This window comes from Spermophilus citellus, assembly GCF_964194105.1.
Source record: "Spermophilus citellus genome assembly, chromosome: 17".
Taxonomy (NCBI): Eukaryota; Metazoa; Chordata; class Mammalia; order Rodentia; family Sciuridae; genus Spermophilus; species Spermophilus citellus.
This window is the reverse complement of record NC_138199.1, coordinates 27,442,404-27,468,175: the sequence shown is the minus strand read 5'-3', so window position 1 is coordinate 27,468,175 and position 25,772 is coordinate 27,442,404. Positions and strand designations below refer to the sequence as shown.

General features: G+C 38.3%; 1 protein-coding gene and 1 long non-coding RNA gene across 2 annotated transcripts in view; one reads left to right on the top strand and one right to left on the bottom strand.

Annotated features, from left to right (window-relative positions):
* LOC308635679 overlaps positions 1–22,051 on the bottom strand; it is a 36,225-nt gene extending 14,174 nt beyond the window's left edge. Inside the window, exon 1 of the long non-coding RNA XR_014019232.1 lies at positions 21,768–22,051. This is a non-coding gene — a long non-coding RNA (uncharacterized lncRNA). The remainder of the gene's footprint in view (positions 1–21,767) is intronic.
* The window catches only part of PAFAH1B1 (platelet activating factor acetylhydrolase 1b regulatory subunit 1), a 73,554-nt gene continuing 68,655 nt past the window's right edge, over positions 20,874–25,772 (top strand). The window contains exon 1 of the mRNA XM_081270262.1: positions 20,874–21,271. The gene's annotated coding sequence lies outside the window, so the exon portion shown is untranslated. The remainder of the gene's footprint in view (positions 21,272–25,772) is intronic.

Below are 25,772 nucleotides of genomic sequence, written 5' to 3'. Positions count from 1 at the left end.
TGAGGCACTAAGCAACTCAAGGAGATCCTGTCTCTAAATAAAATACAAAATAGGGCTGAGGATGTAGCACAGTGGTTGAGTGCCCCTGAGTTCAATCCCCAGTACCAGTCCCCCAAATATTTACCTAGTGCTGTGTATCAATTGTTTGTTCCTTCATATTGGTGAGTAGTAGTCTATCATATAGCTGTACCACATGTATTTATCCATTTATCACTTGATGAACATTTGGTTTGTTCTCAACTTTTGGCAATTAAAAATAATGCTGCTAGAAACATTTGCATCCAAGTCTTGGGACAGACATATGTTTCTGTTTCTCTGGGCAATTACCTGGGAGTGGAATTGTTAGGTAAAATGATAAATATATACTTATTTTACACGGCCTGTTTTCTAAAGTGGCTATACCACTTTTGTATCATCACTAGCAATGTTCCAGTTGTTCTACATACTCTATATCAATTGTTATTGTCAATTGATATAGAGTATATATTTTTTTGTTTAAGCCATTCTAACAGGTGTATAGAGGTATCATCTATGTTCTTAATTTTTATATCCCCAGTATATAATAATTTTGAACTTTTTTTCCATGTGATTATTTGCCATCTTTTTCTCTTACGCAGTGAAGTGTCTGTTTAAATATATGGCCATTTTTAAATTGAGTTGTTTCCATGTAAGTGTTGTTCCAGATCTCAGTTGCTGAGGCTGGCCTCAAAATTTTTTTAAATATTTATTTTGTAGTTTTAGGTGGACACAATATCTTTATTTTGTTTTTATGTGGTGCTGAGAATCGAAACCAGTGCCTCACGCATGCTAGGTGAGTGTGCTACCAGTTGAGCCACATCCCCAGCCCCTGGCCTCAAACTTTCAATCCACCTGTCTCAGCCTTCTGAGTCCTTGTGATTACAAATGTGAGCTATCAAGCCCAACTTTTTAACAGTCCTTCCAAGATTAGAAGTTTTCATCTATTGGGTCTATTTTTTTTTTTCCATGTGAGGGATTGAACCCAGGGATGCTCTACCAATGAAGCTTAAGTATGTCCTCAGCCTTTTTTTAATTTTATTTTGACATAGGCTTTCCCTAAATTGCTTAGCTTGGCCTTCAATTTGCCATAATCCTGCTTCAGCTCCATGAGTAGCTGGGATTACAGGCATGTGCCACAGTGCCTGGCCCATTTTTTTTTTTTTTTATGGTCCATGTTTTCATGTTTTTTATAGGTAATTTTTGCCTACCTTTAAGCCACAAACATTTTCTCCTACATTGTATTCTAGAAGGTTTATAGTTTTATATTTAAATGTAGAGCTATGATTTATGTCATTCATTTTGGTATGGGGTACAAAGTATGGATCAAAGATTTTGGTTTTTTGTTGGTTAGTTAGTTCTGGGGAGCTTTACCACTGAATCACATTCCCAGCCCTTTTTATTTTTTATTTTGAGACAGGATCTCCCTAATCTGCTGAGGGTCTCACTAAATTGCTAAGGCTGCCCTGGAACTTGCAATTCTCCTGCCTCAGACTTCCAGGTTGCTGAAATTACAGGTGTACTACTGTGCTTGGCTAAAGTTGTCTTTTGAGTATTGATACCTGATTGTTTCAGCACCAATGATTGAAAACAATCTTTTAAGTTTACCTGCCATATTATGTTGTAGGCAATAGTTGTCTTCCTCATTTGTATCATAGTTTGGTGAGGCATGGGATATCTGAATAACACATTTGTTCTATCCTTTCCAGTTAACAAAGTTTAAATTGTTGATGGACCTTTATTTTATTCATTTATTTATGTGTGGTGCTGAGAATCAAACACTGGGCCTTACACATGCTAGGCAAGCACTCTACCACTGAACCACAACCCCAGCTCCTACAAAGTGCCTTTTTTTTTTTTTTTTAAAGAGAGAGTGGGAGAGAGAGGAGAGAGAGAGAATTTTTTTTTAATATTTATTTTTCAGTTCTCGGCGGACACAACATCTTTGTTTGTATGTGGTGCTGAGGATCGAACCCAGGCCGCAAGCACGCCAGGCGAGCGCGCTACCGCTTGAGCCACATCCCCAGCCCTACAAAGTGCTTTTGATTATACAATCTCATTTAACTCTCCATCATCTCTGTGAGGTGGGAATAAAATGTTACTAACTCCATTTTACAGATAAAGAGGCCAAGAGAATCGAGGTGCTTTGACTCAAATGACAAAACATTCAGGGAGAGCACCTAGATTAAAACCATGGCCTTCTTCAAGTTAGTGTTCTTTTTAATACATTATTGACCTATAAACATTGAGGTAACTTTTTGAAGATCCAACTTATTCCTATAAGTAGGCAGTAACTAAGAACAAAAGAAGCAAAAGTCAACACTACTTACATAATTTTACATTAACTGGACTTTGAAAACTAGAAAGCCCCTGAGATTTTGTGCAGTTGGAATCCAAGAGGATGGGCATTTGGTCTACCATGAGAAGTGGTCACATGTCTCCACTTTGCTGTGTGAACTGTCCATGATCTTTTTAATTTTTTAAAATTAATTTACACTGTAGTGGTGGGGATTGAACCCAGGGCCCAATGCATGCTAGACAAGGGTTCTACCATTCAATTATACCCCAACTCTACAAGGTTCATTTTATAAAAATATAATTGGAAATCTTTTCTTTAGAATTTTCTGGAACTTCAACAAGAGTAAGAATTTGTTACCAATGTCATAAACCGAGCAGTTTTCCTCTGATATGCCTTTCTGACATGGTGTTTTGCCTCACCTAAGACCCAGAACAATGGAGTCTTCTGATGATGCACTCACTGAACCTCTGAAATGGTGAGCCCAAAATAAACTTTGCCTCTTCTAAAAAAAACAAAAAATAAACTAACAAAAAACCCCAATCTATTGCCAAATAATCCAAATATCAAAATAAACTGATTGGGTTTTAGTATATTACCCAGCCCATTACCCACCCTCCTTTCTCTCGAAGCAGACCCATAGTCTGTATCATTGGATTGGGCTCTCATGAGCCATTTTGCTACCACCTAACTCTGCCTCCCTCACAATAGCTATTTGCACCAGAGGTGGACGCGTCATCCGGATCATCATTAGACTGTTTCTTTAGGGAATTTAGAATTGGACTGAGAGAGAGCTGGTATAGTCTGCAGGCAGCTAGGATCTTAACATATGGTTTGGGAGCTACACAGCAGTCATATTCTGCTTGTCGAGTATATCAGAAGAGAAAATCAAAAGCAGAAACACTGAGAAAAAGGCAGATATGTAGAAAGAAAAGGAATGAAACAGGGAAATGTGTTGCTTTTCCTGGTTCCAAATCTTCTGAGTGGCTCTGTTGCATACCTGTTCTTCAATGCTATGAAAGTACCTCTCTATCTGAAATCTGCCCCACTTTTTCTTTTTTTGGTACCAGGGATCTAAGGAAGGGTGCTTTACTACTGAGCTATATCCCAAACCCTTTTTTATTTTTAATTTTTGAGTCACTAAGTTGTTGAATGGCTGAAGTTGGCCTCAAACTTGAGATTCTCTTGTCTCAGCCTTCAAAATTGCCGGGATTATAGGAGTGAGCCACTGCACCCAGCCTGCCTCATTTTTTCTTATATATATATATATATATATATATATATATATATATAAGAAAAATATAAATATATATTTATATATAAATATAAATATATATTTATATATTTAGTTGTAGATGGACACAATACTTTTATTTTATTTTATTTCTTATGTGGTGCTGAGGATCGAACCCAGGGCTTTGCACGTGCTAGGTGAGTGCTCTACCACTGAGCCACAACCCCAGCCCCCTCACTTTTTGTTAAGCTTGCTCAAATGGGTTTCTGTTTCTTAAAACTAAAGAGTCCATTTGGCAGCAGTGATCCATACCTAAAAACCCTTTGTCTTTGCAGACTGAGGCAGGAGGATTGCAAGTTCAAGGCCAACTTGAGCAACTTAGTGAGACGCTGTCTCAGAAATAAAAAATATAAAGGACTGAGGATGGGGCTGGGGATGTGGCTCAAGCGGTAGCGCGCTCGCCTGGCATGGGTGCAACCCAGGTTCGATCCTCAGCCCTACATAAAAACAGCCCTACATAAAAACAAAGATGTTGTGTCCGCTGAAAACTAAACAATAAATATTAAAATTTTCTCTCTCTTTCTCCCTCTCTCATCTGTCTCTAAAAAAAAAAAAAAAAAAAAAGGACTGAGGATGTACCTCAGTACTAGCATGCCTCTGGGTTCACAAAAACACAACAAAACAAAACCCAGAATCATGAGATAAATAAATTTAGGTTTCATAGAGTAGAAAGACATGGCTTGGCTCCATAAAGATTTAAAAACAGGTCACTTTTTAGACAATGGGCACTATAACTGGAAATCAGAACCCCCCACCCACACCCTCCCCTTTGAAATTCCTTTTAAAATACATGAAGGTTTAGACCAACTGAGTGAACATCCACGTATATTTATAATGTGAACAAGGGAGAGTCTTACAAGGTTAAATGATCATTTACTTCCAGCTGGGAAGGAGCAAGGAGTAGAAGGAATAGAGAGAAAAAAATGGGGAGGGAGAAAAGCCAGTAAAGGAAGGGAGGAAAAAACTGACATGGTGTGGTGCCCTGAAAATGTTTATACAATCACATTTGAGACTCCTTGACCTTGAATGAAAAATGCTGATTTGACTGCCGAGTATTTGTGAATTAGATATTAACCATAAAGTTAGCCTTCTGACACATTTCCAACTGTTTTTCTAAAGTGCCCATGAGAAAATCTGACTCTATTTAAAGCAAAATTAAATACTGTGGCCTCATGTTATCCCCTTGCCCAGAGTTTCATTTTCTTTGCCATGTCCCTGCCTCTGCTGCTAGCTGTGATGAACAGAATGAATGATGCACAGAGGTGGTGGGACAATGAGGCTGATTCATGGTTTGGGAAAACAGGGAATTGTCAGAGCAAACACTGGCTCTTCTTTTTTTGCTGGGGATACTGCAACAGTTAGCGGAAAGCATCTTGTTTGAATTCTTCCAGCCACTGGTTAAGCATCTAAATGAGAGAAGCAATATGGGGCTCCCAAGTTCCCTGGGGGCATTTAAAACAACCCTGAGATACCCTGGCAAAGCTTGTGATCTTTGTAAACAAGTAGAGAGAGGTTATTCAAACAGCTGTTAATTTCATTAAGAAGCCTCATTTTAAGGTCCCAGAACAGGCATTTCTTTTTATACCAGGATTATTTCTTAGTTTTATATTAGCAGCGGGTCCTGCTAATTTAGCTTGGATATCACGTGTTAAGCTTACACTTGGATTGGTAATTATGCTTGGGCTTCGAAAAGAAATTGCCTTTAGAATAAACTTTATTTATTTATAGTGGTGGTGATGGGGTTCAACCCAGGGGCACTTTACTACTGAGCTACAGCACCAGATCTTCTTTCTTATTTTATTTTATTTTGGGGGGGGGGCACTAGGAATTGAAATCAGGAACTATTAACCACTGAGGCATATGCCTAACCCTTTTAAGTTTTTTTTTTTTTTTTTTTTTTTTTAAATTTAGAGACATGGTCTCATTAAATTGCATAGGACCTCTCTAAATTGCTGAGGCTGGCCTGAAACTTGCAATCCTCTTGCCTCAGCCTCCTGAATAGCTGGAATTTTAGACCTCCACCTCTGTACCCAGTTCACATAGACTAAATTCAACCAAATTACGTGTTATGAGCAATTTAGAAATATTTAAATACATTTTTATTTTTTAGTTATAGGTGGACATAATATTTTATTTTTATGTGGTGCTTAGGATCGAACCCAGTGCCTCATGCATACTAGGAGAGTGCTCTACCTCTGAGCCACAATTCCAACCCCTAAATACATTTTTATTGATGTCATATTATACAAACTGTTTTGTGAACTTTTTAATTGTGTGCCATAATATGAAAATATTGATTTGTCAGTTTTTTTGGGGGGAAGTACCAGCTATTGAACTTAGTGGCACTCAACCATTGAGCCATATCCCCAGCCCTATTTTGTATTTGATTTAGAGACAGGATCTCACTGAGTTGCTTAGTGCCTCACTTTTGCTGAGGCTGGCTTTGAACTTGTGATCCTCCTGCTTCAGCGTCCCAAGTAGCCGGGATTACAGGTGTGCGCCACTGCATCCAGCTGATTTGTCAAATTTTAATTGACAGCTTTAATTGATAGATGTTTTTTGTTTATGTGAATGATCCATCATTTATTTAAATAGTCTCTTCTTATTGCACAATTGGATTGTTTTTAATTAAAAGAAAATTTTAGTTGTAGATGGACACAATATCTTTATTTTTTTTGTGGTGCTGAGGATTGAACTCATTGTCTCTCATGTGCAAGGCAAGCACTCTACCACTGAGCTACAGCCTCTGCCTTGTTTTTGATTTTTCATAGTCATAAACTGCACTTTGGTAAAAATTATTGTAGCTAAATCCTTGTACACTTCCTTATTTCCCTAGGGAACAATTTATTTTTCCCTAATAGGTTCTCCCTATGTTGCCCAAGCTAGTCCTAAACCCTTGGGCTCAAGTGATCCTCCTGTCTCAGGCTCTCAAGTAGCTGGCCAAATTTTGAATTCTTTTTTTTTTTTTTTTGTGGGGTACCAGAAATTGAACTCAGGGGCGCTCATCCATTAAGTCACATCCCCAGACCTTTTTATTTTTTGCTTTGACAACAGAGTCTCACTAAGTCACTTAGGGCCTTGCTAAATTGCTGAGGCTGTCTTTGAACTTATGATCCTCCTGCTTCAGCCTCCAGAGCTGATGGTTTTATAGGTACCTGCCATGGAGCCCAGCTAAATTCTGAATTTTTTATAGTTGGGTCAGAAGAGATGCATCTTTTTAATGCTTTTACTTCATCCTGAGAAATTATCCTCTGTAGTATACTTTATGCTTGTGTCAAGTATGAAATTGCTTACCTTCACATACACCCAGCTCTCTAGTATAACTTTGTTTTCTAGTTAATTTTCTTGCATTTTCTAGGCAAGTGATCATAAAATCTACAAATGATAACTTTTGTGGCCTTTTTAAAATTGTTTTTTCTGGTACTAGGCATCCAGCCCATGGTTCACACGTTTCATAACAAGTGCTCTATCAATGACTACATCCCTAGCCCTTAAAAAAATTATATATATATATATATATATATATATATATATATATATATATATATATATATGATTGGACACAATACCTTTATTTCACTTATTTATTTTTATGTGGTGCTGTGGACCGAACCCAGGGTCTTGCATGTACCAGCTGAGCCACAACCCCAGCCCATCTCTAGCCCTTTCTTTTTAAATTTATTTTGAGACTAGGTCTGACTAAATTGCCCAGGCTGACCTTGAATTTGTCATCCTCCTGCCTCAGCCTACCAATTAGCTGAGATTACAGGTGTGTGCCCACATGAAGCTTTTATTTATTTATTTTTTTTTTTGTGGTGCTGTGGATTGTGGATTGAACACAGGGCCTTATGCATTGAAGGCAAGCACTCTATCAACTGAACTATATCCCCAGCCCTTGTGTTTCTTATTAGTTTGTCTTTTCTACTAGAGAGAAAAGAGTTGTAAGAATGTTTAATATTTCATATTAATAAGAATGTAGGCAAATGCATTTTCTCAACCCATGAGTGTAAATTGGTATGTATATCTGGAGGATAATTTGAGAATATCCATAGAAGTTTTAACATTTCATAACCTTTCACCTAACAATTTCATTTGTAAAACTTTATTCTTCACAAGGGAGCAAAGATAATATATTAAACTGAAATACTTTTTTTCATAGTAAATATAACAATTTAAAATTCATCAGCAGAGAAATATGATACATTCATATTACAAAATGCTGTGCAGTCATTTAAGAGAATAAGGTAGATTTTGAATACCAATCTGGAAATGGATCCATGCTATTTTTATTATGATCCTAGTTTTATTGTTCAAATATGAAGTATATACACTCAGAAATATTTATGTCTGAATTTTCACTAAAAAGGGCCTGAAACTAACTCACCAAACTGTTGTAGGTTATTACCTTTGAGTTATGGAATTGATAGGTTATACATACTTGACACAAACATTTTTTTTTTTTTTTTAAATATTTATTTCTTAGTTCTCGGCGGACACAACATCTTTGTTGGTATGTGGTGCTGAGGCGAACCCGGGCCGCACGCATGCCAGGCGAGCGCGCTACCACTTGAGCCACATCCCCAGCCCTTGACACAAACATTTTTAATAAATGTTTATTCTTCTAAAAAAGTGGAAAATGTCTCTTCTAATTTTTATGCTTTATATGTATTTTTCTTCTCTTATTACATTAACCTAGAATTTTGAGAACAATTAAAACTAAAATTAGTAATTGATGGCATCCTTCTCTTGTTCCTGACCTTAGCAGGGATTCCTTTGGTATTTTACAACTAATATTGACTGTTGTCATCTGATTTTCTTTACAATAAGAAACTATCCTCTTATTCAATTAGGAGATTTTTATCAAGTAAGTTTGTTCCTTCTTCCTTTCCATAATAGCCATTCTAATGGATGTGAAGTAGTATCTCACTGTGGTTTTGATTTGCATTTCTCTGATGATTAGTGATTACCACTATCTTTTCTTTTTAAATTTTTTTTATTTGTTCTTTTTTGTTATACATGACTACCACTATCGTCCATATGCTTCTTAGAAATTTGTATATCATCTTCAAAGAAATGTCTATTGAAGTTTTTTGCCCATTTTTAAATAAAGTTATTTAGATTTTTGTTGTTGAGTTGTAGGAGTTCTTTACATATTCTACACATCACTCTCTTATAGGATATATAGCTTGCAAATATTTCTTCCCATTCTGTAGGCTGATTTTTTCACTTCATATTTAGTATTTTCAAAATATAACTTCTACATAATATTGGCCTGCATTTTAAAAAATGCTATTTTAGATAAGTTTATTTGTTCCTATGGTTATACAAACATTGTTGTTATCTTTTCTACTTCTACCTGCAAGTATGGGTCAAGATTCAATGGCAAGGGGCTGGGGTTGTGGCTCAGTGGTAGAGCACTCGCCTAGCGTGTGTGATCCTCAGAACCACATATAAATAAATAAATAAGTAAAACAAAAGTGTTGTGTCTGGGACTGAGGATATAGCTCAGTTGGTAGAGTGTTTGCCATGCTTGCACAAGGCCCCGGGTTCGATCCCCAGCACCAAAAAAACAAACAAAAGTATTGTGTCCAACTACAACTAAAAAATAAATATTAAAAAAAGATTCAATTGAAGTCAAATTCAAACTAATTTAAGAAAAACTGGTAGTCATAGGGTTGGATTTAGTAGCTCACATTTCTAGATCTTAAAAGGAGAAAGTCTGGAAAAAACTTCATATGATTGCATTTAGGATTTAAAATCCATGAGATTTTTTCTTTTCTTTTCTTTTTTTTTTTTTTGGTCATTTTTTCTGCGTGGGCCCCATTTTCTAATATTAGTGGTTGTCATGGGCTGGAACCACAAGCAGCTTTTGCATCAACTAGCCACACTTGAGTACTTTCTCCTTGTAACAAGATTTAGACTACACTGACATTCAAAGTAAATAGTATAAACTTCTCTTCCATAGCTTCAGTTGCAGAAATTCAGGGGTATCAGTTCATCAAAGTTATGTTAATAGGCTTCTACCACTGTGACAAAAAAATTCATGAGATTAAAAAGTTAAAAAGAGGAGGTGGTGATGTAGCTCAGTGGCAGAGTGCCTGCCTAACATGGGTCAGGTACTAGGTTCAATCCTCAGCACCACAAAAAAATAAATAAAATAAAGGCAGGCTGTTCATCTACCACTTAAAAAAAAAAAGTTAAAAAGAGAAAAGTTTTGTTTTGGCTCATGGTTTTAGTTCATGGTCACTTGGCTCTGTTGTTTTGAGCCTATGGCAGCATAGTACATTATGATAGTAGGAATGGAAGGCAGAGGAGGTTGTTTTTTTCCATAGTAGTTGCAAAGCAAAAAGGAGATAGGAGGGGGCCAGGGTTTCAATATTCCCTCCAAAAGCATGTCCACAATGACCTAACTTCCTTCCAGTAGGCTTCACTTAAAGATTCTACCACCCCTCGGGGCTGGGGATGTGGCTCAAGCGGTAGCTCACTCGCCTAGCATGCGTGCGGCCCGGGTTGGATCCTCAGCACCACATACAAACTAAGATGTTGTGTCCGCCAAATACTAAAAAATAAATATTAAGGGCTGGGGATGTGGCTCAAGCGGTAGCTCGCTCGCCTGGCATGCGTGCGACCCGGGTTCGATCCTCAGCACCACATACCAACAAAGATGTTGTGTCCGCTGAGAACTAAAAAATAAATATTAAAAATTCTCTCTCTCCTCTCTCACTCTCTCTTTAAAAAAAATATATTAAAAAAATAAAAAAATAAATATTAAAATTCTCTCTCTCTCTCACTCTTTCTTTAAAAAAAAAAAGATTCTACCACTTCTCAATAGTGCCACAGGCTGGCAATCAAGCCTTCACCTATGGGTCTTTGGGGAACACTCTCAAATCATAGCAATAATCTTTGTGAAAGGCTATATGCTCTCCAGAGAAAACTGTGCTTTTATTAATTTATTTAAGTTTCTTTCTTCATTTATTTTGGTGCTGAGGATTGAATTCAGGAGCACTTTACACTGAGCTACATCCCCAGTCCTTTTTACTTTTTTATTTTGAGACCGGTCTCACTAATAGCTAAGGACCTTGCTAGGTTGCCAAGATTGTTCTTGAACTTGTGATCCTCTTGCTTCAGCCTCCTGAGTTGCTGGGATTACAGCTATTTTTCACCACACCTGTGTATTTATATGCCAAGAACGTAACCTCTTGGTTTTTGCTTGCACAAATAACTCCCAATCTTTACCATCCATATTAGAGATAGTATCCCTCAGGTTGTCAGTCAAAAGTTGAGTACATATATGACCTAAGTTAAGTCAATCAAAATCTCTCTCCTTGTAATTTGAATATTGAGCTGAAAAATTCAAAGACCTGCTGGAGCATATTTCTTAAAACAGAGTAGCAGGAAGACATTACCTACCATTTGTTGCTTCTTTTCAGTTTCTCAGGGCTGCATGATACCTGTTCTTTCTAAGACCCTATTCCACATATTTTCCTGATCACTTTTTAAATTCATTCTTTGTTTTTTCTTCCTTCCCACCTTCTTTCCTTCCTTTCTTGTTTCTTTCTCTCTCTTCCCTTCTTTTCCCTCCATCTCTTCCTTTTTTGAGTGATGGAGATCAAGTTACCCAGGACCTCACATGTACTATGCAAAGACTATACCATCCAGCTACATTTCCAGCCCTGTTTTTTTTTTTTTTTTTTGCTTTCTTAGTCATTTACATTTGTTATTTACCCCCAAAGAACCCAGATACAGAAAATCACATGTATGTTTTTTTTTTCTTTTGCCATAATTGGGAATATACTATGTTGTTCTACAACTTAATTTTTTTTCACTTAATTCTATCTTGAAGACTTTTCCATATCAAAAATGATGTAGCTCATTCTTCTGAGCTTCTTCATAGATACATGTATACACTTTATGTAAATGTATAGGGCAACTCTACACATATGATTGGGAGGCGGGTGACTTTCTACACCCCACTCCAAATCATACAATATTGTTACCTCCTTTTCAATTTTAATAAGCTATCTTATACATATTTCTATACTTATATGTGGACCTGTTATAAATTTTTGTTTTGTTTTGGTGCTGGATGTTTTATCGCTGAGCTATATCCCAAGCCCTATTTATTATTTATTTTTGAGGCAGGGTCTTGCTAAATTGCTGCGGCTGGTCTTGAACTTGTAATCCTTCTGCCTCAGCCTCCCGAGTTACTGGAATTATAGGCACGAGCCACCACACCAGCCTAAGTTATAAGTTTTAATGGCTGACTGACATTCCATTGTCAGGATATAAATTAATCTATTAACTTCTTTAATGAATATTTGGGTTATTTCCCCTTTTTTATTTTGGATGCTAGAGATTGAAACCAGGACTTCATGCATGCTAATCACACATTCTACCACTGAACTACAGTGCCAGTACCCTTTTGATATATATATATATATATATTTATTTTTTAGGTATATATAGACCCAACACAATGCCTTTATTTTTATGTGGTGCTGAGGATCGAACCCGGGTCACCCCAGTACTAGGCGAGTGCTCTACCACTGAGCCCCAATCCCAGTCCCCCCTTTTGATATTTTTAAAATTTAAACTTTTGTTTATTTTTTATTTTGAGACAGGCTATCACTAAGTTGCTAAAGGTCTTACTGGATGCTGAGTCTGGCCTTGAACTTTCAATCTTCCTTCCTTAGTCTTTCAAATTGCTAAGATTATAGGCTTGAAACACTTTGCCCAGCTCCCTTTTGATATTAAAAAATATGTGCATTTGTCCAATTGTTTAATATGCTAACTACCCAGAAAGGGCCCTGTTCATTCACAGATTTATACATTAAATATTTTTAAATAATTAATTTTTAATAAGATATATGCATAAGGAAAAATGTTAAAACAAAAGAGAAAGGATTAAGTACCAAGTGGAGATTATATAATGCAAATTTGGTTTAACATTAAAAAACTAATCATTGTAATTCACCTCATTAACAGAATAAAGGACAAAAATCCTTGATATTAACTGAATAGATGAAAAATGTTTTGGGCAAGATTCAAAGTCATTTATGATTTTCAACAGTAATGTACTTTATATCTTTTCTTTCTTTTTTTTTTTTACTGGGGATTGAACTTTTTTAATATTTATTTTTTAGTTGTAGTTGGACACAATATCTTTATTTATTTATTTTTATGTGGTGCTGAGAATTGAAGTACTAGCCTCTCATTTTTCATTTTGAGACAAGGTCTCAAAATTGACCAAGCAGGCTTTGAACTTGGAATCTTCCTGCCTCAGTCTCTAGAGTGGCTTGGGATGTGCCACCGCACCCAGAAACTGTATTTATTTTTTTTAAAGCTTATTTTTTTCACCATAAAGAAAGGGCTAGGGTTATGGCTCAGAGGGAGAGCGCTTGCCTAGCATGCATGAGGCACTGGATTCGAACCTCAGCACCACATAAAAATAAAATAAAGATATTGTGCCTAACTATAACTAAAAGATAAAAATTTTTTAAAAAAGAAATGACATGGGCTGGGACTGTAGCTCAGTGGTAGAGTGCCCTCCTTGCATGTGCAAGGCTCTGGGTTCGATCCCCAGCACCACATAAAAATAAAAATATTGTGTCCAACTAAAAAAAAAAAAAAACTAAATAAAGAAAGAAATGACAAATATTTGAAGAGATAAATATGTTTAACCTAATCTGAACATTACACAATGTACATATGCATCAAAATGTTACAGCTAGTCCATAAATATGTATAATTTTATCTATCAGTTATACAAAAGTCAGTAACCTAGAAAGGAAAGGGAACTTCTTTGATAGAGGTCATCTAAAATTAACTTACATTTGTGTGTGTGTGTGTGTGTGTGTGTGTGTGTGTGTGAGTGTGTGTGGTCCTGGGGATTGAACCCAGGGCTTTGTGCACAAGAGGCAAGCATTTTACCAATTGAGCTATATCTCCAGCCCAAACTTACATTTTACTTAATGGTGAGCCATTTCCCACAAAGATTGGACACAAAGCAAAAATGTCTATTCCTACTTTTTTTCAACATTGTGTTGGAAATCCTAGCTAGTGTAATAAGGCAAGGAAAAAAAGAAAGAAAGAAAAAGCATAATGATTGAACATCATAAGTAAAACTGTTGGTATTTGCAGATGGCATAATTGTCCATGTAGAAAACCCTGAACTCTAGCTGGGCATGCTGGCACATGTGCTAAGCCTGTAATCCCAGCCTGTTAATTCCAGCATCTTGGGAGGCTGAGATAGGAGCATCACAAATTCAAAGCCAGCCTCAGCAAAAGCGAGGTGCTAAGCAACTCAGTGAAACCCTGTATCTAAATAAAATATAAAATTGGGCTGGGGATGTGGCTCAGTGGTTGAGTGCCCCTGAGTTTAATCCTCAGTACAAAAAATAAAAATAAAAAGAAAAGAAAAAGAAAACCCTGAACTCTAGAACTCTACCCAAGAAATAAATAAAAAGCCCTTTTAGACTAGTAAGGTCACAAAATAGCTATAATATAAATAAAAATACTTCCATGGGCTAGGGATATAGCTCAGTTGCATGCACAAGGCACTGGGTTCAATCCCCAGCACCTCTCCACACACACACATAAATAATTTCCATATATTAGCAATAAATTATTGAAATACCAAAGGTTTTTAAATTTCAACTGATAATTTTTAAAAATTTACTTTTTAGGGCTGGGGATGTGGCCCAAGCGGTAGCACGCTCGCCTGGCATGCGTGCGGCCCAGGTTCGATCCTCAGCACCACATACAAACCAAGATGTTGTGTCCGCCGAAAACTAAAAAATAAATATTAAAAAAAATTTTTAAAAAAATTTACTTTTTAGTTCTAATCAGATATAAATGATAGTACAAAGCTCTTCAATTCATTGTCCACAAATGGAGCACAATTTTTCACTTCTCTGGTTGTGCATGAAATTGAGTCACACCATTCTCTATGTTGATAACTGCCATTCTGACTGGTGTGAAATGAAATCTTAGATAGTTTTTATTTACATTTCTCTAATTACTAGAGATGTTGAACATTTTTTCATGTATTTGTTGATTGATTGTATATCTTCTTCTGATTCAGAAGTGTCTGTTTAGCTCTTTAGCCCATTTATTGATTGGGTTATTATTTTTTCAATATTTATTTTTTAGTTTTAGGTGGACACAATATTTTTATTTTATTTTTATGTGGTGTTGAGGATCAAACCCAGTACCTCATGCATGCTAGGTGAGCACTCTACAACTGAGCTACAATTCCAGCCCAAGTTATTTTTTTTTATTTTTTGATGTTTTTGAGTTCTTTATATATCCTGGAGATTAGTGCTCTATCTGACATGCATGTGGCAAAAATTTGCTTCCAATATGTAGGCTTTTTCTTCACTTCATTGATTCTTTTAATTTAATTAATTAATTAATTAATTAATTATTTGTTTAGTTGTAAATGGATCCAATACTTTTATTTTACTTATTTATATGTGGTGGTGAGAATTGAACCCAGGGCCTCATACATGCTAGGTAAGTGCTCTACCACTGAGCCACAACCCTACCCCTGATTGTGTCTTTTGCTGAGAAAGAACTTTTTAGTTTGAATCCATCCCATTTATTGATTCTTGATTTTATTTCTTGCACTTTAGGAGTCAGTCTTGTTAAGCAAGTCAGGGCCTAGGGCTGGGATTGTGGCTCAGTGGTAGAGTGCTCGAGTAGTATGCATGAGGCACTGGGTTCGATCCTCAGCATCACATAAATGTAAAATAAAGATATTATGTCTAACTAAAACTAAAAAGTAAATATTAAAAAAAAAAAAAAAAAAACAACTCAGGGCCTAATCCAACATGATGAAGATTTGGGCCTACTTTTTTTTTCTATTAGGCATGGGGTCTCTGGTCTAACTCCTAGGTTCTTGATCCATTTTAAGTTGAGTTTTGTGCATGGTGAGAGATAGAGGTTTCATTTCATTTTGCTGCATATGGGTTTCCATTTGTAACAGCTATCATAACCATCTATCAAGGAATGAATCTGCTTGGCAACATGGCACACATCTGTAGTCTCAGCAGCTACTCAAGAGGCTGAGGCAAAAGAATCACAATTTGGAGGCTGGCCTGGGCAACTTGGAAAGATCTTGTCTCAAAATGAAAAAATAAAAAATCTGGGCATGTAGCTCAATGTTATAACACCCCTGGGTGTTCAAGGAAAAGGATTCAGATTAAAATATTTCTATATCTAGGCTGAAAGTTTCAATCTCTTAAAACAGCCCTTAATTTGTTTCTATGGCCTCCCAATGTTCATGACACATGAAGATGTCATGACGCCAATATGAAGAATGACTGGTCTAGTTGGATCTGTCCTCACTGACATATCCATGCTCTTGGGAAATGCAGGTACACATATTATCTGAAAACTCCTAGAGTGAATCCTTGCCAGTTGGGCCATATTTCTCTTTTAAAAGGGACTTTAATTCATATAACTTGTATGCCCCAAAGCTTCCTTCTCCCCATTTGCTAATTGCTTTTTATAAAATTTGTACATACACCAATGCACAATTGCCTATAAACTATAGAGGGCAATTGAATTCTCAAATAATGTTTTAACATTTGTACTCATTGTAAACAGATTTTTGCTCTAGAGATACTTTCAGGAGACATTTTGTTCTCTCCCTAATAGCAATATTTTTGGAGTGTTTCTTCCAGTCAGTTTATTTGCAGAATTGTTTAAAGTAACACTAATTTTACTGCAGCAATTGAAACAAATGTTTCCATTTTGAAAGTTTCTGCTGGAAAAATAAAGATTTGCAATTCAAATAAATCGAGAGATTGTTAGATTGTGGAAGGTAAAACGGATGTTTATACTTTATTATTTATTTATTTATTTGGAACTGGGGACTGAATCCAGGGGCACTTAACCACTGAGCCACATTCCCGGCCCTTTCTAAAATTTATTTATTTACTTATTTATTTAGATACCAGGGATGATTGAACCCAAGGATGCTTAACCCTTGAGCCACATCCCCAGCCCCCCCCCCTTTTTTTTGTATATTGTTTTAGAGACAGGGTCTTACTGAGTTGCTAAGTGCCTTGCTAAATTGCTGAGATTGGCTTTGAACTCCAGATCCTCCTGTCTCAGCCTTCAGAGCAGCTGGGATTACTGGTATGGGCCGTTGCACCCAGCTGGTTTATACTTTTTTTTTTCCTCAAGAAAGAACATTCAAAATATCTATTATTAAATGTTTTTTGGATGGATATAGTAAGTTCTGTATAAGTTCTTATGAATTATGATTGATAGCATAGATGTCCTAATTCTTTATTTTCAGTAGACAAGTGCTCATTAAAATGGATCTCTAGTGTTAGCAACTAACTGAAAGAAAGTGCACAGAACCCTGGGCTGGGGACATGGCTCAAGCGGTAGAGTGCTCGCCTGGCATGCGTGCGGCCCGGGTTCGATCCTCAGCACCACATACAAACAAAGATGTTGTGTCCGCCGAAAACTAAGAAATAAATATTTAAAAAAAAATTCTCTCTCTCTCTCTTAAAAAAAAAAAAAAGTGCACAGAACCCTAACACATTGCTTCACATTAGGTTAAGCATATAAAAGTTTTCTGTTCAGAAAAATCATAATCTAGAAAGTTTTTATACCTTCCCCCAAATGGGGTTTCTTGTATTTTGAAGGACTGCTATAAAAATAAAATTGACTTCAATTTAATACATAATTTTAAATTTTGAAGGCTGGGGATGTGGCTCAAGCGGTAGCGCGCTCGCCTGGCGTGCGTGCGGCCCGGGTTCGACCCTCAGCACCACATACCAACAAAGATGTTGTGTCCGCCGAGAACTAAGAAAAAATAAATAAAAATTAAAATTCTCTCTCTCTCTCTGTCCCCCCCTCTCTCTCTCACTCTCTCTTTTAAAAAAAAAAATAAATAAAATAAAATAAATAAATAAATTTTGAAGATCTCTAAAGGTTTTAAAGATTTAAAAAAAATTTTTTTTTGGTTGTCAATGGACTTTATTTGTTTACATTGTAGTGCCTAGAATCAAACCCAGTGCTTCACACATGCTAGGCAAGTGCTCTATCACTAAGCTACAACCCTAGCCTGGTTTTAAAAATTTTAAAGGTTTCAAAATACATGAATGTGTGAGCTCAAAGTTTATAAAGATTAGTGCTACCTATTTGTATATAAATTGGTGTTTATCAATGTGCTTCTCTGATGTCTTGTGAAACAATTTTGTTGACTTTTAGAGCATTTATTAAAAAAATACAAGGCTGGATTCTTAGAACAAGGTTTAAGAATAAGGTTTGACTGGGTGTGGTAGCGAGAACCTGTCTCAAACTAAAAAATAAAAAAGAGCCAAGATGCTGGGATATGACTCAGTGGTAGAGAGGCGGGGGAGGTTTAACTGATTCTATGGGTTTTTATTTTCTTTCTTTTATGGTATGGATATTTAACCCAGGAGTATTCTACAACTGAGCTACATCCCAAGTACCTTCTATTCTTTGGTTGAGACAGCCTAAGTTGCTTAGGCTGGCCTTGAACTTGTGATCCACTTGCCCCAGCCTCCCAAGTTGCTGGGGTTCCAGGCATGTATCACCGTGCCAGGACTGATTTATTGACTGTTTTCTGATATAAGTAAAAGTGAAGCCCAGGGGTGTGGCTGTGGCTCAGCAATAGTGCACTATCCTGGCATGTGTGAGGCACTGGGTTCGATTTTCAGCACCACATATAAATAAATAAATAAATAAAGATCAACCAACAATTAAAAAAAATTAAAAAATAAAAGTGAAGCCCAATCTTCTGTGCCTTATCTTGTCTTTATTTCCAACTAGAGACCCCTAAACCCAAAACTTGGAAAAGACCTTCCAAAACCCATTTAATTTAGTTTACTACCTTCATGAAAATAAAAACCCAAACTCTGTGGACTATTGGCTCATGTTGTTTTTGAACACTTTTAGTAATACAAACTTTCCTGAAAAAAGCAGACTTGTTTTGGTACCAAGCAACAGTAATTGTTACATGAGTTACCTGAGTCAACACTAAGGTGAGACTAATAATATACGCATCATCTTCTATTTCTCACAAAAGCCTTACAAGTTTTTTATTAAATGTAATTTATTGGGTTATTACTTTTTAAGAGACAAGGTCTCTCCCATGTTTCCCAAAAGCCTGGGCTTAAGCACACTTGGTGCCTCAGTGTCCCCGGCAGCTGGGACAATAGGTGTTCTCCACTAGGCCAGGCATTATATCTATCCAATACGTGCACACAAAAATGAAAGAAAAAGCAGCCAAAAAGGGGTCTGATAATTTACTTAAGATCACACTTCTGAGGGGATGAGGTTATGACTCAGTGGTAGAGCGTCTGCCTAGCATGTGTGAAGTACTGAGTTAGAGTCCAGAACCACATACAAATAAACAAATAAAATAAAGGTATTGTGTCCATCCGCAACTAAAAAAAAAAAAAAAAAAAGATCACACTTCTGGCAAGTGGTAGAATAAGGGTTCACACCAGAAATGTTAACTGTGCGGCTTCCCAATGCAGTGTAATATTTACCTACATAAAGGGAAAACATCAAATAAATAAACATAAACTGGGCTTGGTGGTGCACACCTATAATTCCAGAGACTGGAGAGGAGGCAGCAAGATTGCAAGTTCGAGGTCCCTGACCTCAGCAATTTAGTGAGACTCTGTCTCAAAACAAAATTAAAATGGACTGGAGGGGCTGGGGATGTGGCTCAAGTGGTAGCACACTTGCCTGGCATGTGTGGGGCGCTGGGTTTGATCTTCAGTACCATATACAAATAAAATAAAGATGTTGTGTCCACCGAAAACTTAAAAAAAAAAAATGGACTGGAGATGTAGTTGTGAAGCCAGAATTAAAAGAAGCAGTCAATATAGATAGGTAAATCAGGTCAGATGGATCAAGGAGGCCAATTTGGGTCTGGGAAGTTGGAAAGGGATTAAAATATAAAAGGACTTTAGAGCCCTTCCTCCACTCTTATCCAGAAAAGCTGCCCCTGCTCCAACCTGTTGCAAAGATATCCTGTCCCAGGAATTGTCCCTCTCTACAGGGAGTTATAAAAGTTGTTAATGCACGCTGTGCTCCCACCTGGGCCTAGTCACTTAAGCAGGAAGGAGAGAGATAAAGGGAACAAAGGAACCCCCTCACTTCTTGGGATACCAGGATACCAGCTATGGCCCCCTTCTCCCTCCTGAGAGAAGTCTATGTTACCCCTTTTTAAATAAACCGTGCTTTATATACTTGCCTCGGCATGCTTCTCTAATGTTATACTTAGTAACTGGAAGTATTAGTAGCTCAGTGGTAGAGTGCCTCTGGGTTCAGTCCCCAGTATAAAAATCAAATCAAATAAACAATTAGTAAACCTATGTTTCAAGAAAAGTTTCTTTGAACAATACAAATTAATGATAAAGTGATTTCATTCAATCTCTCTTATTAAATCCTGTATTAAAATTATTCAGAACGTCAAACCTGGCCTTTTTAAAAATCACGTGTCCATGTGAAATAAACTCACTACATATCCCCAAGACTTCCTTGTCATCAGTATTTCAACTGATAATTTGGCAAACACACAGACATCCCTAGTTAAGGATAAAGTTCCAGATCTTTCTTTGGATGCCAGTTTCGAGACTTCGGCTGATGTATGTGTGTCTGACTAAAAGAATAGCCGAATCACATCCAAAAGTGAATCCTTTTAAAAATCTATAATACAAAGGAAGAGAATTAAGGCATTCCAACCGCCTTTTAGCCTAACAGCTCTACTTCCCAAGCCTACATACCTATTCCCTTCCTATTTTTTTTTTGGTGACATAATCCCGCAGGCTGGAGGCAGAAGGGGCGACATCCTGGCTCCAGCTCTGCTTATACTCCAGCCTACCCGGGCCCAGGAGGCACAAATGCCAACCGGTCCGTGCTGTCGGTCAGGGAAGCTGGGAAAGCGCAGTATGAGGATAGAAGCAGGGCGGTGAGGTGAGAAGAGCGAATTCGTGAGGGGCCACAACCGTCAGACGAGGGGCTAGGAAAAAAAGAACCTTTTCCGAAGGCTACAGAAGCATGGGAAGCGTGAAAAGCTGCGCCTGGTGCGCAAACTCGCCGGTCCGAACCGCCGCACCAACAACCAGTACTCGCGGCCGCCGCCCGGCCGCTAGAAAGGAGGCGGCGCGGTTCCCCGGCTTGGTCCAGTCTGGCGCATGCGCCACAGTCCATCCTCCGCTCCCCTCCCTCTTCCTGGCGGGTCTGGGGCGGCGGCGGCCGCGGCGGCGGCGGCGGCGCGGTGACGTCAGGGCGTTGGGGCAGCTCCTGTGACAGACGGAGCTGGAGCGGCGGGGCGGCGGCGGAGTCCGGCGGCCGAGATAGCGAGTGAGCGAGCGAACTAGCAGCGACCCGAGGGTCTAGGGAGCGAGAAAGAGCAGGAGGGGAACGCTCGGGCGCGAGCGAGAGAAACCACGAGCGCCGGGCTTGGGCTCGAGCCCCGGAACGGCCGAGGAGCCCGCCCGCTCCCCTCCCCTCCCCCTCCCCGGGACCGGGCCCAGCGCGCCATCCTCCCCCTCCCTCCTTCCCTCCCTCCCTCCTTCCTCCCTTCCCTCTCCCTCTCCCCCTCCCCCGCCGGTGGATGGGAGTGAAGGACGGAAGAGGCCCTGCGGAGGCGTCGGTGCAGCGCTCCGGTAAGGCGGCAAGGGTCTGTGCCCTCCCCTCTGTTTCCTCCACCGCGCTTGGGTGGCTGCGGGCCGGGCCCGGCGGCCTGAGGATGTGGCTGCGCCGGTCCCCTCCCTCCCATTCTCCCCTCCCCCTGCCGCCGCCTCCTTCTTCTTCTCTCCTCGCTCTCAAAATGGCGGCCGCGACGGCCGTTGAGTGAGAGGCACGGAGAAGGGGGGCCTGGCCGGGGAGGGCGCTGCCCTCGTTCGCGTCCTCCCGGCCCGGGATCGGGGGCTGCCGGGACCGCCACGACTCCGCCCGCGGTCTTCCCAGACAGGGGATCGCCCTCCTCCGCGGTGACTTAGCAGGAAAAGTATTCTTGGGTAGGAAGGGCGTGGGGAGCAGGTTGCTCTCTGATCTTGGGGAAAGGGCTCGGCCCTCCTTCTCTCCCCGGCCGCGGAGGCGAGCTCCACAGTCCCCACCCCTCCGCGGCTGTCGGCTCGGGGCCCAGGCTTGGGCACCTACTGGGCCTTCCAGGCGTTCCGTCCCCCACCTGTCCTTAGGATGGGGTTGACCTGAGGAGGATGGACCGCCGCCTCCCAGTCTCCCCCCTCCCCCACACCGATGCAGTGGTCCAGCCTCTGCGGCCCGGCCCCTCTGTTCGAACAATCTGCAGCATCCACCCACCAAATCGGGCAGGGTTTTCTTTTCTGCCACCGGCTCCTCGGACGGGAGTTGCCTTTTGACGTTGTTAACACTGAGCTTCGAGGGCCTCTGCCATTTCCCTTCCTCTCATCTCATCTCTCCATTGCTTTAGGAAATGCAGTGCCTGTATCTATTTACCCTCTAGCCTTCCAGGTGAGAAAATGCCTTTGAGGTGGTGGCAGGTTTTGGCTCTTCCTCTCTAAAACATCACATTGGAGAGGAGGATATTTTCAGTATTTGAGATAGGGGAGAACAAGGTGCCCGGCTTTATTTGTTTGTCTTTCTTTAGTGACTTAGCAAGAAACTCCTTGAGAGAAGGGCAGGAAATTTTCCTTTCAGGTTGGGGTTTGGGTCCAGTTCATATCAATCCTTTAGTTAAGAAATTGTGCTTTTGAAGAGAAGGACCAGATTTGTAATCTTGTTCTCAATGGGCGATGTCATGCCAAGGACTCCCCCCCTTTCCTTAAGAGGCTCTCAGGAGAAAATAAAGATAACTCTTGTTATTCCAGCCTTTACTTTGAGCACACAGTCCTTAAGACTCATAACATTTTAAAGGCTAAACAAAATATTTGTGCCATTTTTGGCAATTCTATTTTTGTTGGGGGTGGATTGTTTTGTGTGAATTTCTTTTTGAGGCTAGGGCGGAGGAGACAGTGCTTGGGCCGCTTATACAGTAATATTGTCGTCCCTCCCCTTTTGCCACAGTAGTATTTGCTTAGTTCTCCCCACCCCCAGCAGAGCTTAATTGCTGCAGGGTTCAGTCCCTTAATGGGGAATATTTTCTACTTGTGTATGTGGGTAGTGATATAAGGTTGAAGATGTTAAAAGCTTTCACGTAAAATATTTTGGTTTGGTATTAAGACATTAGACATCTTTTAATCTCTAATGAGGGTCTTTCAGAACAGTTTTGTAAAATAATTGGCAGGTGCAAATTGAGGTTTTTATTAAAGCAAAAGAGTAATTTATGGGCTGATTTATTCTATTATAAATGATCATTGTTTGGATTGTTAAGAAGGGACCTCCTAAAACAAATTTAAGCTAGTATATTTTTTGAGATCAGAGAAAGGAACCCAATTTTTTGCATGAAAAACATATTTCTGAATATGTTGATTTTGATGGAGCAATCTCTATTTTGGTACCTCCTCCCACCTCTTTTTTAAAAAATGGGCTAATATTTGTGTATGCTGTGAACAGCCATTGAGCCGAGAAGACTGGGTGGAGTAAGGGAACAGGAGCTGTGAAATGCCAGATTGCCCTTTCATAGCATTTTTCTCTTCTATGTTTTATAAGGTTGATACTAATTGTTGCTTCAACAAAGGCATTTCTCTATAGTAAATCTCAAAATCTCATGTTTTCCATATTTTTTGCAATATGGGCATTGAATAATTGGAAGAAAATACAATATCCCTGCACTAAAGCAGATTTATTGTCTATTAGTGTATACATGTAAAATACATATACACACATATATACTCTTGTTAATTTTTTATTGTTCTAGTCAAATAAGTATAAATTAATGAGTTATAGAAATAATTGGCAAGAAATAGTTGGTATTCTACAAACAAATCTGATAAGAATAGTACAGATGTTTTCTTTTACTTTAGCTTGCACTAAAACAGTCATCTGTCTTTGATTTTTAAAAAATGAACATGAAAAATGAGGGAGGGAAAAGGATAAAATAACTTGCATTATAGGCTCTTTACATGGATCTTTTTCTCTTGTGTCACCCCTTGAAAGGGACTTTTTTGTGAGATACTACCCTAAGGGAGGATAGGTCACTTTTAACATCTTGAATGGAGCATTCATAAGTAGACATTTTTAAAAAACAATTTCAAATTAATGAGATAAATATGATTTTGATGAGCCTTGTAATTGTTTTGTCAACTTATATGTTTTTACATTTTTGTTCTTTTTAATGTGATTAGAAAGTGGAAGGGTTAATATAGTAAGGAATGAGTAGGTTGGGAATGATTATTCATTCTATTGTGTGTCTAACCTATCCCCATCTCTACTATTTGTAATTATAAAAGCACAAGGTGTCAATTTTTCAGTGATCACAATCTTCAGATAATTTGGTGTGTGTGTATGGTTCTGATACATGTGGCAGAATATTTTGCTTAATTTGGAGATCAATTTTTTACAATTTTCACAATCTTATAAATATAAAACTTTTAATGAGCTTGGGATGAATTTTATTTTTAGTGGAGATTTTGGAATCTGCTTTAAATTTTCTAATATATAGATATTTCCAGGTAAAATATCTTTCCAGGTAAAATACCTCTTTAGTGTATATTTAGTGGAAATATTCTGGGAAGGAAATCAGTATCTCAAAATTTTTGGTGTTCTGGCTTAGAATATTCTTGTTGCTTTGTCTATATTTTAAAAAAGAAAGGAATAAGTATTTTCCTTTTGGTTATATACTAAGGCGTGCGCGCGCGCACACACACACACACACACATATATACACACATACACATATATGTCTGTATGTGAATGTGATTCACAACTTGTTGTCTTGATAAATAAGCCACAGAAAATGTAGAAGTTGTCAACATTAAGATGGAGATGTATGAAAAAACAAATCCAAAGCAAAATATTAGGCAGAAGGCTTTTTCCAATTTTTATCATTGAGCTCTAAAGCAGTGAGTCATGCATGCTTTTGCCAAAGGAACTTGAGGCTCAAGTTGATTTTTTTTTTTGCTATTTTTTTGGGTCAGGGGGTACTGGCGTTGAACTCCGGGGCATTTTGACCACTGAGCCACATCCCACCCCTGTTTTGTATTTTATTGGAAACTGAGTTACTTAGCACCTCCTACCTCAGTCTCCCAAGCCACTGGGATTACAGGCATGTGCCACCGCGCCTAGCTGATGCTCACATTGATTTTAAATCTGGTCATGTCTGCTTGTGGTCCTGATTATAATATAGTTTTTTTTTTTTTTTTTTTTTAAGTTCTAGGAATAAAACCCAGGGCCCACTAGGCAAGTGGTGTAAGATTTAGTTATACTCTACAGACTGAGATGTTTTAATTGCTTTTAAGTCTCTTTTATGAAAATAATTCATTATGTAGGTAACCTGTTTCTGTGTACTTTGGAAAGAGAGAATTATGTTTGAATTGGAAATTCTTTGCCACTGTTATTTCTTCTACAAATGTTACTGTATTTTTTCTTTTTTTAACTGGAAAAGTTGCTCTATTAAAATAAAACTAATGAGTATACAATATGAATACTGAAGCAAAAAAAGCAAATCTGCTATTCTCCTGAAGATCATTAACTATAAAGTGAACCTTAGTTGTTGAAGTCTAAGCATGTTGAGAAATCTGCATTTCATGAAGAAAGATGCTGTATTATGTAACCCAATAGTTAACTGCAGAGAAGGCTTTTTGGATTGTTCTAGCTTTGTTGCTGGTTTGGTACGACATTTAAATGGAACCTTAGTTTAACTTCTGCTATGTGTATAATTTTTATACTCAGCATGGCAGTTACAGATTTTAATTGATATTTGTGCTTTATACTCATCGATGCATGCATCATATATGCTTATTATTTTGATTTATTGTTTTGTGTTTAAAAGTGGCTTTTGGTTGAAGTAGCTAGGACTAATCTGCATTTATCAAGGATACTTCTGGAAAGGTATTATCATTTAACATTATCAAAAATATTTCTCAAAAGCTTCATAAATATAGAACCTGGTCCTCATTATCATTTGTTCTATTATTTTTAAGTTAGATTGATACTTCTTTTTTTAAGAGAGAGAGAGAATTTTTTTAATATTTATTTTTTAGTGTTCGGCGGACACAACATCTATGTTTTTTTTGTATGTGGTGC